General features: G+C 43.7%; 1 long non-coding RNA gene across 1 annotated transcript; it reads right to left on the reverse strand.

The window, feature by feature from the left end:
* Positions 1-6432: 6432 nt before the first annotated feature.
* LOC144145245 (uncharacterized) lies at positions 6433-9290 on the reverse strand. Its single transcript, XR_013317459.1, has 3 exons — positions 9240-9290; positions 8799-8861; positions 6433-6675 (listed from the first exon to the last, which is right to left on the reverse strand). It is a non-coding gene; the product is annotated as an uncharacterized LOC144145245 (long non-coding RNA).
* Positions 9291-9732: the final 442 nt, after the last annotated feature.

Here is a 9732-nt window from a genome sequence, read left to right on the forward strand (position 1 = left end):
TCTGATTTTTTTCAGCGATGACTGCAGAAACGTGCTGCCTTTCAACCCGAATATCCAGCATGTCTATAACTCGTGTTGTGTATATTTGCAGCAAATATACCGATAAAATAAAGACGCCAATTTCACAGAATAATACCAAAACGTGCCCGAAACTGTGTAGACTGTGGAACATCTCTTTGCAACAATATATTTACTTGTGAATTTACGAATATACAACCCTATAAACAAGTTTAGGGCGATACTTGCGACTCTTCGACTGGGTTATAGGTGACAGCTTGATATGTTTGATATGTTTGATATGTTTGCGCGCTCTCGTGATGATATTCGTTCTGTCTGCTATTTACGCTTGCGACGTTTAGCGTGTGGTTTCCGTATTTTTCAGCAGCCTTAGGTAGGCGTCGAAAGTTGCCAGTAGCCAGTAAGATATACACGACGCCGGAGACAATTGACAAGTTTGATGGCTGTGCGTATGTTTACGATGCAGGGAAATGAAAATCAGTAAATCGATCCTGAGCTTCAGTAGACAGCGTCGTGTTTGATAACTCTTTTTTGTACGGGTATATTCGAAGGGAGAATGTGTTTGTTGACGTCTCAGTCAATGGGGAATTCGATACCATGGTAGGAACGACGGAAGCAGTATTTTCCGAGAATAGCCCACATGACGCTTTCCCAGTAAAACAAAAATTCTGGGCAACCTCCATTAACGAGAAACTTGGGTAAAGGCGAATCATGCAGAGTTCACCGCTGTCTCCCACAGCAAAATCGCTAATAATGGGGAATGAGAGACGGAAAACGATATTGTTTCAACTATATACATATATCCATTTATTACCTACAATTATTCATCGCGTAGCTAAACCTTGTGAATATGCATAATTGATTTCGAAGGTTTTTGCCACCTCCCCCCGAAACACATGACAGGCCGACAATGGCGGCCACTTCGCCGATATGCCCTCGCTCGCCCCAAAATGGCGAGCAGAGAAAATAAACAGCCAGGGAGGGACACGAATTTCACGACCGAATAACATATCACAAAAGATGGAAATTGATATGGTCCTATCTGTTGTGTAACGTTAGCCCGTTTCGATCGTATTCCACGTGCATTGCATCAGAAAACTAGGAGTGTTGAGATTTGCGATGATTAGCTGTTTAAAAGTGCGGGGGTTCTTGTCTAGTCAGTTTCTTTGTTCTCCGGACCGACGTTGCAAAGGGAGCTGTAAAGGAAGCACGGTTAGTTGGGAAGTTGGTTGAGACCCGTCATGTTATTTATTTATTTATTTACAGGTACCTTACGGGCTCTTGGTTAGGGCATTGTATAAGGGGGGCTAACAAAGATATGTACAACAAGTAAATGGGCGAAAGGTGCCAAAAGGTAAGCGCGAAACATGAGTAACTCAGAGACAAGAACTAAGTATGTAAAAACTGGCATCATACATCATCACCGAACAGCTATTAAGACGCAGTTCATGGCACACAGCAGTTTGGAAAGTGTACAATATGTGTAACATAAATTGGCACAGATTGTGGTATAATATACAGGGAAAGTCATGACAGCACTTGCAGGAAGTGTGAACAGCTCGTTCAGATAGGTCTAAACAACAAAACAATAAAGCACAAATAATGAGTGGGCAATTTGCTTCCCAAAAACTTATTTTGCACAATACTATAAATGCCATATACATACAAGGACGAAGCAGTGAACATAAAATTATCACCCTAAATGTAAGATTAATTTGTTGCGGAAGGAAACTGGGTTAGTGTAAGATACTAAGTTATCGGGAAGATCATTCCAGAACGTGATGGCTCGAGGCAATGCAGATGCGTTAAAAGAGTTTGTTTTACCGTACATGCGCGAGAAACTAAGCTGGTTGTGTAGTCTAGTTGATAAATAGGAGGGTCATTCAATTCGAAGTCTGGCCATTTTAGTGCTATTGACGTATTTATGAAATAGGCATAAAAGAGGAATGTTGTCGTGAGTGGATAATAATTGAAGTGAATAATCTATTTTAAGTTGTGTTACGCTGCAGCAAAATTTTAATTACGAGAAATGAATCGCACTGCGATATTTTGAACTGCCTCGATCATGTTGGTTAAGTAATTTTGGTGGGGGGACCAGATTGGTGAGGCAAATTCGAGTGGAGGACGAACAAAAGTTTCGTAAGCTAGTTTTCGGACGTTAGCGGGGGAGGAATGTAGGTTACGGCGTAGGTATCCCAGTGATCTCGAGGCGTTTGCACAGATATTAGTGATGTGAAAGGACCATGAAAGATTTTGTGGGATGTGTACGCCCAAATATTTGTATGTGGAAACATGCGAGAGCAATTGGTTATTTATACGGTATGAAAAAACGGAGGGGTCATGCTTACGACTAAATGAGATGGTTTTGCATTTAGATGCGTTTAGGAAGCATTTGTCAAGTCTCACACCATTTGACAATTACTTCAAGATTTTTCTGTAGTGCGTAATGATCATTACGTTTTTGATAGGATGGTAGATTATGCAGTCGTCGGCAAATATTTGTATGAATAATGTAACGCTATCAGTCAAGTATTTAATAAAGAGAAGAAATAGCAGCGGGGCGAGCACGCTGCCTTGTGGCACCACGGAAGTTACACCGCAAATTGATGACGAAACATTATTGATGACAGTGAACTGTTGCCGGAGAGAAAGAAAATTTCGAAGCCATGACAAGGTTTGTGAGTCTAATTGAAGAGCAGATAGTTTTGAGATTAGGCGGCGGTGGGGTACACGGTCAAACGCTTTCGAAAAGTCGAGAAAAACGCAGTCTGTTTGGAGGTTTTTATTCATGTTCGAGTGTAGGTCAGTCGTGAATTCTAGAAGTTGTGTCTCGCATGAACAACCTTTCCTAAACTCATATTGGTTGCGGAAAAAGAACTGGTTAGACTCAAGACGGTTGTAAATGTTCGAAGCGATAATGTGTTCTGATAGTTTGCAGCAAATGCATGTAAGTGAGATTGGACGGCAATTTTGGGGTAGATGTTTTTCTCCAGATTTAAACAAAGAGGTAACTTTCGCAATTTTCCAGTCGTCAGGTATCTGCCCAGACTCCAAAGATTGTTGAAAAATATAGCACAGAATTTTACTTGTAGTGGAAATGGTGCTTATTAGTACTTTTGTGTTATTATTATCAGCGCCAGCGGAGCTGTACAGCTTCAGCTTTGTTATCAGACATTCTATAACTTCGGCCGTAATTTCGATAGGTTTCATGTACTGGTAATCATAATCCGGCACGTTAGGTAATGTGGATTGGTCTTACCGAGTAAACAGGCAAAAAACGTATAAAGGCAGAACAACACTGGCGGTTACAAAGATGTTCGAGATTCTCATCATGTAAGGTATGTGGTCAGCATCACGATTGCGAGATATTTCACGCCAGAATTTTTTTGGGTTAGTTTTTAGAATAGAAGCCATGTCGGTTGAAAAATATTTAAGTTTAGCAGAACGTATAGCTGCGCAGTAGGCATTTAAACACTGCTTATACTTATCCCACGCACTGGCTGTGCGCAGGCGTTTAGCATTTCGGTAAAGACGTTTCTTTTTAAGTCTTAATTGGCTGAGTGACTTAGCAAACCAGGCATTGTATTTGTCATTGGATATCGAATCAAGGGAATGCATGTATTATTCAAGGTGGTCATTTTGTCACGGAAAAGTATCCAGTTGTCGTGGACCGAACGATTACTAAACGAGGGCAAGAATACCTGACTAAAGAAAATTTTAAGTTCATTGTTGATTTCGGCATAGTTAGCTTTATTATAGTCACGAATCTGTTTGGTAGTTTTGCCGGGAAACGTTACAGGAAGATCAGGGGTTACATCAAGAATTCTGTGATCGCCAAGACCTTCTCGGTAAAGGACTTCCAAGACTGTATCAGGGGCTGAGGTAAGTATTAAATCAAGGATATTGTTTTGCACGGGTGAGTTTATTCAGGACCTGTACAACATTAAAGAGTTAGGCTGAGAAACTGGGATGATGTGTTACAAGAGGATAATAGAAGGTTCCAATCAATCTGCGGAAGGTTAAAATCTCCGAAAAGAAAGGCATTTTTAGTGTGGCACAAATTCATGGCATCAGTAATACTTTCCCTCACAACAGTTATGAAAGAACTATTGGAATCAGGAGGACGGTAACAGTTTCCTTTAAGAATAAGGTTAGTAGGGCTTGTTTTGCAAGCGACCCAAATTGTCCCAAGTATCGAATTTGTGTCGACAACGTAAGAATAAACTGTTTTTCTAATAGCCAAAAGAACACCTTCACCTCTTCTGTGAGCGCGGTCTTTATGGTAGATATTAAATGTGTTAAAATTTGGCAAAATCTCGTTATCCTTAATATCAGGGTGCAGCCACGTCTCTGTAAGCGGGAGGACGTCAGATTCGTTGTCGTCTAGCAGTGAACCTATTTCTTCTTTTTTAGGCTGTAGGCTACGTATGTTTGTAAACGTTACTGATAATTAAGTTTTGTTGGTAAGAGGGTTATCTTGTGGACGCACTTCTGCGTACGTGTTGCTGCGGTTTTTGATATTGCGCTTTGTAAGAGGTGGGGAATGTAGGAGCTATCTTGTCGACAGTACCACTTGGTTTGTGATACTACCAACCACATATGTTTTTTTGTTCATGTGTAAAGTGTCGACGGCTAAGTAGAATTTAGTGTTCTGGGCCTTGGCAAAGTCGTACAATTTTTTCCTTATTTGCCTGGTAGTAAAAGAGAAATCATCACTGATAGACAATCCCGTTCCTTTAAGTTTTCGCGCTGACGACAGTACCTTGTGTTTGTCTTTGAAAAAGCAAATTTTGCTATTATGGGTCTGTTTTTACCTTCTGTGTATTTGCCTAATTTATGTACGCGTTCAAAATGAGTGCTGGGTTTGGATAACTCTGATTTGATGGAGCACAAATTAATTATTTTTTCTTCTGATTTGGCCCAATCTTCCTCGGGATCATCATCAAGGCCAAAAAACAGAACGTTTGACCTTCGCTGTCTATTTTCTGCGTCATTGCAGCGGGAAGCGGTAGTTGTAACTTGATCGGAAAGTTCAAGAATTGCTTTTTCGGCTGTCTTAGAATCAGCTGCACTGTGGGAGGCATAGTTTGATCCTAGGTCTCCAAACTTTGCTTTCAGCGCCGAGATTTCATTTACATAAGCTCCCTGTCTATCTTTGATGCATTTAAGTTCTGCCATCACTGTTTCGTTTGTCTCCTCACGTTTTCGGATAGCCTCGAAAGCTGCAGAAAAAGCCTCAGCCTCGGTTTTGCTCATCGGCCCGGCGTTTGACTCGACAACACCCGAAAGCATCAGTATAAGGCTAAACAAGCAAGAGCACTTGTCACATCGAAAGATTAAAGCCGTTCCACTCAATGTGAAAGATGTAGAAAGTGCAGAGCAGTGATTTGCCATAATGGCCTGTACCGCCGTTATCCGCCTACTGCTACCGCCCCACGCCATTAAACTTTCCCTCCTTCGCAGTGCTCGCGCGCCCCCTGCCTGAAATTGCGGCAGCGGCACTTCTGTTCTCTTGGTGCTTTTCTCCCCGCACGTGCAGGCGTTGCACTGCCACATTTTGCGTTTAAAAAACCAACCCAATGGCCGTCCTTAACTGAAGGAACGCGGGCGCTGCCGGTGAATTACGTATATTTTTCCTCAAATGTACCTATAGTTTTCTTTGCGCTAAACAGCGAGAAGATGTACTACAAGCGCCAGCGTCTCACGAGTTTCGAACGCTTATGACTACATAAACCGCTTGGCTTTCGAAGCCTCCGGGGTACGCCCCGAACAACAACGTTACCCCGGGACGCCGCCTTGGTGCTCTGTATAGTACGTACTTGGGTCGAGCGAGCGTGCTAGGACGACAAGGCGAGCGCCCAAAGTGCTCTGCACTTAAAAGTATTGAAATTTCTAGGAACAGCAACCAGTGAATAAGCGCGAGTCTGCCCGTGCACCACGGACGCCTAACATAGGAGTCGTATTCGCCGTTGCTTAGAGACTGAAACTACTGCTCCAAGCAATCCAATATATGGCTGTCGCAGGGGAGCGCCAGGTGGCCAGGTTTCTGAAACACACCTGTCGGCGCTGCGGAACTGACTCGCGCCGTGTCTCCGAATGAATACTTCAGCGACTTCGCGTATGCCACCAGTTTCCGCGTCCACTAAGCGCGGTCGACCACGCAAATTTGCCAGCAACACCAAAGCGGAGGGAGCGTGCAATGCCAGCGGAAGTGATTTCGCTTACGGCTTCAAGCCATGTAGGCATATCCAAGTGTGCGCAGGAATTTTTTCTCTTGGAACAGGTATACCCGCCTTTCTCGTTGGTGATCAGGAACTGGTCATTGACTAAAAATACAACAGGGAGGAATACAATATTTATCCCCGTGTCTCAAGCACTGCCCGTCTGTGGAACTAAATAAAGGACAGGTGCAACTTCAACGTCGGCCCATGTTTTATTTACCATTTCACAACCAAACGCATTGGTGAGTAAAACAAACAAAACTGAACCAACACCTTCGAAATATGGGGTCTCATTGCTTTAGCAATTACGTCACCCTGATAGGTGACCTACGCTCGCGTGCAGCACCCTCGGCACGGGCCACGGCGTCTTCAGCGGCAGGACTGTAACGGCTGGCCTCCTGAAGAACGGCTACAGAGTCACCCACTGCGAGGTATGCTGTGAAAGAAAACCACTTCACTGTAAACTCGAGAAAATGTGCGATATCAATCTACGGCAGTTGTGCAGCCATAGTGTGTTTTATCACCCGAAAAACTGAGTTCGCTGCACAACAAATGTCGTTTCACCTGCACGTAAACTTCACTTGCAAGTCTCTCTTCAGAGAATGACGTCCAATAGCAGTGATACTGCAATACCAAATGGACCGCGTGATATCAAAACCGGGCTTGCCAGTCCTTCTTGACCGCTCCACCAACGGCAACCTTCGCGCCCGGAAATGCCACTGGCACAGGGCAGCGGAAACAGGTAATCTAATGGGTCTCACATATGTAGAGCCGAATTTCCCGAAGAACGCGATTGAAGAACAAGGGGTCAGGCAAACGCACGCACACATTTGGTGTCGGCGAGGCGTGCTGAGATCGATCGTATGACATTTGCATAAGATCCAATATCCCAAAGTGACAGACAACAGATTTTTGTCAAGTGCGTATTTTCTAGCTCTTATAAAAGCCAATATCTTACATACTATGTTATCACAATAACTTTCCAAATAAACAGCCAAAAATAATTTCAATTTCGCACAAAAAGTTCTGATGTGTGAAATGCCGCGACACGCAGCGTCGAAACGTGGCACTACCGTAAAGGGTGCAAATATAATTCCCTCGATTTATACGCGTGATTCACACTGCCCATGAAGGAATAGGAAAGGTTGCTCATTATTGTTGTTTTAGCCGGCGACAAGTTATAAAATTCTCCTTTCAATCTCACGTGCAGTGAAAAGGGTGCTGCCACACGCTCCCTGCCATGGTTGCCAGCATTCTTTTTTGGCGGGACATGTATGGCTGGTAGATCAAAAATTTCGATTTCAAAAGTTCTTGGGTGCTAGCGAAACCGTTTCGTGTTAAGCTGTTTTGAGTGATTCTCTTTCATTTGGTATAAAGCCAATATACTTGGCAAAAACGTGTTGTTTGTTCCTTTAAGCAAACGAGAAACTCGCGTCGTACGCCGTTAAAGTTGAGGCCCACAACTGTTGATCTTATAGGTGAGTGCGAGAGGCTTGTGCACTCTATAGTCGGTGATGTGAACTCAAGAAATCGTCCTAATAAAGGGGCCCTCTCATTTGGGTACACTCCGGGAGCTACCACATTCGCTAAACAGTCATCCTGCTCGACTACACGGCACTGATATTTTTAAGCTAACGGCAGTGCTCGGCATATTCCGTTCTTTGGGAGAGAATGCCCTACGTTCTCAAAGCTGCAGCATTATATCCATTTCGCCCAAGAATTCGAGGAGAGACTTGTTTTATTCAGTCCCGAAATATTCCGCAAGGATGCAGCAAATAATAAATACGGGATGTGCAACGACAGCGACGGCGCCAAATAAATTCTCAGCGAGGGAGCTCTGATACCCTGTGGACAATCAGCGTGAGTGCTTGGCTTGGGATGGGAGAATGGACTAGGACGCCCAAGACCGTTACGGCATGAAGGGCATAGTAGAAGCCTTTGTGCTGTTGTGGACACAAGAAGGCTGATGATGATGATGTACAGCATGTCACTGGATCCATACACACTTGCGCGCTGCCAATTACACTCGCCAAATATTCGCAAGTAAACATGTTAAAGAAAGATTTCGAGTCACTGACTTGGCGTATTTTTCAGGTCTTAGAGATAATTGCCTCCCCCTCACGAGGGCCACGAAGCATTTCCGCCTCGCACTCTAGGTAGCTAGGGGGCTGGTGTAAAGATAATATCGATCGAAAGCAATGTCCTCCCTAAATTAAAGAGGCCATAAAGACGAAATACAACTTTGTTGAGCTTGAGAATGTTAGACTTTGTTAGCTCACTTCGGCAGCTTTTCTGTTAAGCTCGATGACTTGCCAAGCAACGCCAAAAGCATGGGTTCCGCGTTAGGCCTTATATCTCGAAACATTACGTTTGAGCCAACATCAGTCCCGACCATTCCCACGTCTCCGGGTTTCTCTGAGCACGGCAGCAGTTCGCCTGCCTAATCACCATCGGTGACCCCCTTGCCTAAATCATCATCCTACATCTGCGATGTTAAGACAGGCAGCTCAGAAGTACTCTCGTACTAAAAATTGTTCCGTGAACCTAAATGGCTCCTACCCAGCATGAAAGCAGCCAGAACCAGGAGATAGAATCCGAGAAAACGAGCCATGGTCGCTGGATCTGAGAGAGAAAAAAATAGGGGTAGGGTAATGAGGGTCACCAAAATAAGTTTCAGATCGTGCAAGAATCTGAAAACGTTTATAAAATTGTGACGCGACTTAAACACAGAAAAGTCGACGTGGGACAAACATTTTTTGCCTCAGGCTTTTAATCTCTGCGACAGAAAAAGTCAGTGGTTCCTGATTTGGATAGGCGAAACATACAGTGCAGCAGATCCTAACGGTTGCTGTTTTCTGTGTTATACGCACAAAAAAGATTGATAGCTTTCCAGCTTCATTTAAGATAACTTTTTTGCCAAAATACGATACTTTGTACACAGTTGGGGGCCGTAAGAACGTTGCTAAAAGGAAGCATGCAGAGTGGCGTGTATATGCTCACCAAGATTACGGTCAGGGAGGGCGCTTGAGCGATGGCTCCAACTGAATTGTGTGCGGGCTTTATATTGGGAAAAATCTCTCTTTAAGCAGGAAATGCAACAGCCAATGATTGGCATTACAGAAATCAAGCAAAATAAACTAGGGGACAGGATACATTTCAAAAAAAAATACTACGGATGGATGTTGAACTGCAAACCACAATTCTTTTGTGTTTTAACGTTCATGCTTTTAAACAGAAAAGCCGTCAATATTGATGAAGTGGTTGTTAAGGTAAAACGTAGAGGATGCAGCGACAAAAATAACCAAAGGGCTGAAAAAACCTCCAGCTTCGATAAGTGGAGATTTACTGGATCCATATTGCTCTCCGTGGAAATATGAGTTTCCGGCGTCGAGACTAATAATCGGGCATGCAGATAGGTAAGAAGATTGGCCTATCCGAGGCAGGGCCCGATAACGGCAACAACCATGTCTGCTGCAATTGCCCGGAAATAAGG

Source organism: Haemaphysalis longicornis, unplaced genomic scaffold (assembly GCF_048455015.1).
Source record: "Haemaphysalis longicornis isolate Haplotype H1 unplaced genomic scaffold, Haemaphysalis longicornis Haplotype H1 scaffold_7, whole genome shotgun sequence".
NCBI classification, from domain to species: domain Eukaryota; kingdom Metazoa; phylum Arthropoda; class Arachnida; order Ixodida; family Ixodidae; genus Haemaphysalis; species Haemaphysalis longicornis.